Source organism: Adiantum capillus-veneris, chromosome 4, assembly GCF_014529385.1.
Source record: "Adiantum capillus-veneris isolate H3 chromosome 4, ASM1452938v2, whole genome shotgun sequence".
Taxonomy (NCBI): Eukaryota; Viridiplantae; Streptophyta; class Polypodiopsida; order Polypodiales; family Pteridaceae; genus Adiantum; species Adiantum capillus-veneris.
The window spans coordinates 138,374,633-138,380,138 of NC_140934.1; the positions used below are offsets into that span (position 1 = coordinate 138,374,633).

General features: G+C 40.0%; 1 pseudogene across 3 annotated transcripts; it reads left to right on the forward strand.

Moving 5' to 3' along the window:
- Positions 1-1,035: 1,035 nt before the first annotated feature.
- LOC147460049 (calmodulin-like protein 2 pseudogene) lies at positions 1,036-4,673 on the forward strand (annotated as a pseudogene). Of its 3 annotated transcripts, XR_015187934.1 has the most exons (3): positions 1,036-1,912; positions 2,424-2,464; positions 4,487-4,673. The product of XR_015187934.1 is annotated as a calmodulin-like protein 2 pseudogene, transcript variant X3 (transcript). The 3 variants fall into 3 exon arrangements; XR_015187933.1 differs by lacking the exon at positions 2,424-2,464; XR_015187932.1 differs by lacking the exon at positions 2,424-2,464 and having other exon boundaries at positions 1,037-1,958.
- The last annotated feature ends 833 nt before the right edge of the window (positions 4,674-5,506 follow it).

The window sequence follows — 5,506 nt, forward strand, 5'->3', positions numbered from 1 at the left end:
TATTAACATATAACGTCCTTTCGTAATACTATGAATGAAAAATTGGAAATAAATTGCAATTGTGTGTTGTCGTGAAATCAAAGTGTGAGTCTACAAAACGTTTAGCTATGTCGTGCATGGTAATTATAAGTAGTGGTGAAGGATTGTGTATCAATTATAGGATCTTCTTCCTTGGTAAAGCTTGAGGAATATGACCCATGTGATCAAGGAGGATCTGAATTTGGAACCATACTTGCTTTCTTTGAGATAGAGAGAGTGAAACAGTGAAACTATTCAAAATGACCAAGGAAGGAAGGGAACAACAAAAAGCATTGGAATTTGGTGTTGAAAAACCCTCTCTCTCTCTCTCTCTCTCTCACACACACACACACACAGGGAGGCTGTAGACACTTCATAGAGAGAGTTATACATTGTCTGTTAGATAGGTAGCTTATTTCAGCCTTTAGCTTTAGGCCCACTTTTCAGTTTCTATCAGATGGGAGATTCCCTTGGTTGTATGTACGAGTTTGGTCTCATATAGGCCAATGCGTTAATACTCGTAACTCACTCTCTCTCTCTCTCTCTCTCTCTCTCTCTCTCAGCTGATAATAATCAGTGCTTGAAAAAAACCTTAAATTTTGAGATTTATCTCTAAATTTTAGTGAAGGTGTGATCAGACTATCCAAATAAAAACCTTCAAATACAGTCTAAAAATTTCTCAATCGTAGGTTTTCCAAGTATCGCGCTGTCTTCTGTGATTATTGATCATGTTGGACATTCCAGTTTGTCATCTCATGAGAACCTGCCTCGCAACTTCGACTCACGGGAAGAGTTACCAAATGTGTACGGCTAGTAGTACTGACGTGAAAACAAGGGAACAGTATTTAAGTGAGTGGCTCCGCAAGGGCCGGCCGCTTTTTAACACTGAACCGTACTACTTTTGGTACACGGACACTCAAGTACGGTAGAGTACGCTGCAGCCGCTGCTGCTGCGAAGCTTCCTACTTTTTCAAAGGAGCTGCTTTTTTATGATTTTATAAGGGCTGGGCGCAAAACACACTCACATATTACTTTTTGCGAAAAATACGTTGCTAACAAAATTGAGGCCATGGCACGGCCTGCATATGCAGAGAGAGTTCAGAACAAGCTTGCGCCACTGAAAATAGCCAACTTCCACGACCCTGCAGCTACCCCTGCAGGCTCTGCACCCTTCTTGCTTGACGCCCTCTGGCACTTCGAATGCGTCGTAAGCCCCCGTTCCCCCGCTTCCGGCTCCCCCAGCCCACGCTCACCCGCTCCTGCAAGCCCCCGCTCCCACGAATCCTCCAGTTCCACCTGCCCCTCCCCCTCTCCTCTTTCTAGATTTGCCCCCTCCCACCAAATCCTGCAGCGCGTCTTCTGCACCTTCGACGAGAACGGCGACGGTAACGTCAGCATCAACGAAATCGCCAGCATCTTCGACAGACTCGGAATCCCCACCTCCGAATATTCTCTTGGATCCCTTCTGGGTGGCCTGGTCACCAAGACGCAGGGCCACGTGGATGAAGATGAGTTTCTGCAGCTCTACGAGAGCGTCTGCTCTTTTGTGGAGGAGTTCGACGCCACTGCCAGCTCATCTGCCGTCGACGTTGACGTCGACCAGGACCTCCTGGCAGCCTTCCACGTGTTCGACAAGGATCGCAATGGCTTCATCTCGCCAAGCGAGCTGCAGACTGTGCTCTGCTCGCTGGGCTTTCCACAGGCCCGGCAGCTGGACGCCTGCGTGGACATGATTGCCCGGGTGGACGAGAATGGAGATGGTCAAGTTGACTTTTTTGAATTCAAGAAGTTGTTCCACCTTGAAAATCCTTTCACTCCCTCCATCCAAAGCTTCTAGAGCTGTGTTGAGGAATTACTTGCAAATAAGCCTTCATTCACACACCAACGCCTTTAGGTGCCCTATTTCAATTCTAAGCATCTTCTTCATTAAAAGAGACCATGTAAGTAAACATTCATTCACACACCAACATGTTTAGGCACCTTATTTCATTACTAAGCATCTTTATCAATGGAGACCATATTATTCTAAAGCCTCAATTTTCATATTAGGGGGTGTCTTTTTCATCGACCCACTCTCTTTGTCATGGGGATGCATGCATATGCAAAGGGTTTCAGGCGTAGTCAAATTTAGGAAAATTCTATCATGACAAGTTTATAGATCTCCACCCTACTTGCTTCTTCACCTTGATAATGCATTTCAATCTCTCTCTCTCTCTCTCTCTCTCTCTCTCTCTCTCTCTCTCTCAATCCATTCATTGCCTTGCCCTAAACAAAAGTGTGTGTTTGTGTTTGTGTTAGTGTGTATGCACGCATGTGTGTGTGCGTGTGTATGTGTGTAGATGCCTTTTCTCTTTGGGATTAATAAATTTTGGATTTATTTAAGTCTCAAAAAAATTTCTTTGCAGTTGTCAATGTCAATGTCCAAGCTCATCACCCTCTCTCTTTGGTATATGGCCAAGTATTCATAGTCCTTTCCATTATTTTACAAGTGTGTGGTGACAATATTTGTGAATGTAGTGCAGATTTCAAGAAAGGTTTATGTCAACCTAGCCTACAATCGATTGAAAAGTATTCCCGGCTTTGATCTTACAAAAAGAAATGTTAGCAATTTAGGAATAGAGACTTTGTCATACACTAAGCAAAGCGTTCTTCTTTAATCCCAATCACGTTGGACATTTTATCGCAATCATGTTAGACACTCTTACATATCCTACAAGAATATCCCTTTTTGTTTTTTTGCAAAACTCACAATCCTAAGTAGATTATATTAGCATAATGAAAAAATTACAAGTTCCTACCATGCTCGAGCCATGACAGCTTCCCTAGGTCAACCTTACATCGGTTGATGGGGGAGCCACCCCAATACAAGTGATAAGACCACCCTTCTATCCAAGAGAGCGTGATATAACGGTAGCAACCTTGCTCCACATATCAGAGATAAACTGTTTACCGGAGGCTATGATCACCTCCCTACTATTTTGGACTATCTTCGTGAATATAGCTGTCTCCAATGTGTTCTCGAATATTTGACCATTCCTTGCCTTCCAGACATGGAGGAAATAAAAGTATCTCCCAATTTGTGTGACTATGAGAAGCGATTGACTTTTAAACACCTTCCCTCCCAAGGATAGGTCGTTCTTGAAGAATCCTATTTCCCAGGTTTTCTTGATTCATTTGCAGATTTTCCCTGCTAGACACTCTTACATACTCCTACAATTAGATTATCCCTTTTAATCAATTCCAACAAAACATGGTATTGATCTATGTATACCAAGAAAAAATTTTGCAAGGGCTCCCTAATTATTGTGGGTGAGATGCACTATTGTAAATGGATGTCTAGATGGCGTCAACTATGGTAGAAAAAGTGGAAGGGAAAGAAGAAAGTTTCAAATTCATGAGAACCATCAACATCTTCATAGCATAATTGAGTGAACAAGAGAAGATTTTTTTTAGAGAATGAGTGCATGGTGTAACAATGTTGACATATGTGTGTGTGTGTGCGTGTGTGTGTGTGTGTGTGTATGTCTCCAAAACAGCCTCACAATTTTGATCAAATTACTTAGAGTTTAAAAGGAAAACTTTTTAAGTAAATTATCAAAATGACTTATCAGCAAAGAGAGCCACAAAAAAATGCATGCAGTCATTAGCTTGGCACACCCGAAAGTTAAGATTAGAAGGTTCAATAAATCTTCATATTCTCTTGTGTCTTTCGTTTATACAAGATAATTATGCTTGAGATAGGACTAGTTTGGTATCCAAATAGGACACGTTTTCAATCAATATGCATCTAAAAGAGAACCTCACGAAAATCCTTAGATAGCAATGCAATTGGAATTCTAAAACAAGTAGCCAACATATAAACCAATGGGCGTGCATAACAGACAAAAATGAGTAATAAGAAAGATCAATTTGGACAATTACATTATTATCTTTGTGTCATAGGTGGTGAATATGTGGTGAGAGAAGAAGATGTAATTTAAGTTTCATGAAACACCGAGCAAGACACTTTAAAAAACTAGGTATTTGAGCTATAATTATCAAATAAGAGGTTAAAGATTTTATCAAGAGAATAAAAATAGAAACTATGTATTTACGACAAGAGGACGTAATGTAAGTTTAACAAAACACCGAGCAAGACACTCCAAAAGAGCTAGGACGTATTTGAGGGATGACCATCACATTAAAGGTTAAAATATAATCAAAGGAGGAAAACAAAAACTACCATAAGGAAGATCAAAATAAATAAAAGATTTTCCGAAATGGGCTTCATAATCCCTTAATACCTTTATTATCTACTACATGGCTTGGTTTTTTCCATGGTGATCTATAGACTTAATTAAAGATCATGATGACCTCTACATAATGATGTTAAACAAAAGAAAATCTTAAAAATCGAATGATTTTTTGTAGTAGCATTTTGAAATGAACAAGTTTGAAGAAGTTGACTCTTATCTCTTCTTTTACACAGGGCACATTAGGCGTCATTGGTTTTGAAGTATGAGGCAGCAAGATCAATGTAGGCAAGATGCAGTGTGATTTTGATACATACTAGAGAGATGGCTTGGTATGCTAGGGATGGTGCTGCCACACTTGCCTCGAGTATATCTCTTGTAGACATGTCTATCAATGGTATATTTTATCCATATTGGTTACTAGATCACTGTGCTACTTTCCATGTCATGCCATGATGTGAGTATTTTAGTAGTTTTTCTAGTAGGAGACTTGGTTGTGTGTGACTTGCTGATAGTTTGGCATGTGACATAGAGGGTGAATGAATGTATGCTTGTCATTGATCAGTGGTGCATTATATACACTTCATCATGTATATTATGTTCCTCAATGAAGAGAGAGTTTGATCTTAATGAGACATTTACTAGATTTTGAATGTCGTATAATTCTTAAAGAGCCGAGAGAGACTTGGTATACCCTATGCATGTATCTAAAATAAAAGATGACATAATCATGATTTTGTTGGCATGCGTTGAGTGACAGACGAGACATGTCTCATTTGATATCTAACTCCACCATGCTCACAAAATAGAGCATATATCTATGCAAGATATATTAGTAGACTATATAGAGATAGAGGTGGAGCGACAAGTAAGACACAACAGGTGTCAACAAAGACTGTGCAAAAAGAGACATAGAAAATTCTCTCCCTAAAGGTAGAGATAGAGATGGAGGATATGGATTTCTTTCATATGCTCGTGCTAGAGGTTGTTGAGTTGATGCAAGGCCACATAGTTAGTCAATCTATAGATGAGAGGACATGGCCATTCTAATGTTGGTGATAAAACACCCATATGTGATGAGTAGTCTTGATGATGTAGTGCATGCAGATAGCACTATGGAGGTTAGTACAACCAAGTAATTTGTGTAGATTTTCTTAGCATTTGAGCATCTCATGTATGATCTACTAGTGTTGAGGCATGGCCTAGAAGTTGGAATGAGAGAATTTGCACTTTGGATTTTTAGTTCTATGATGACC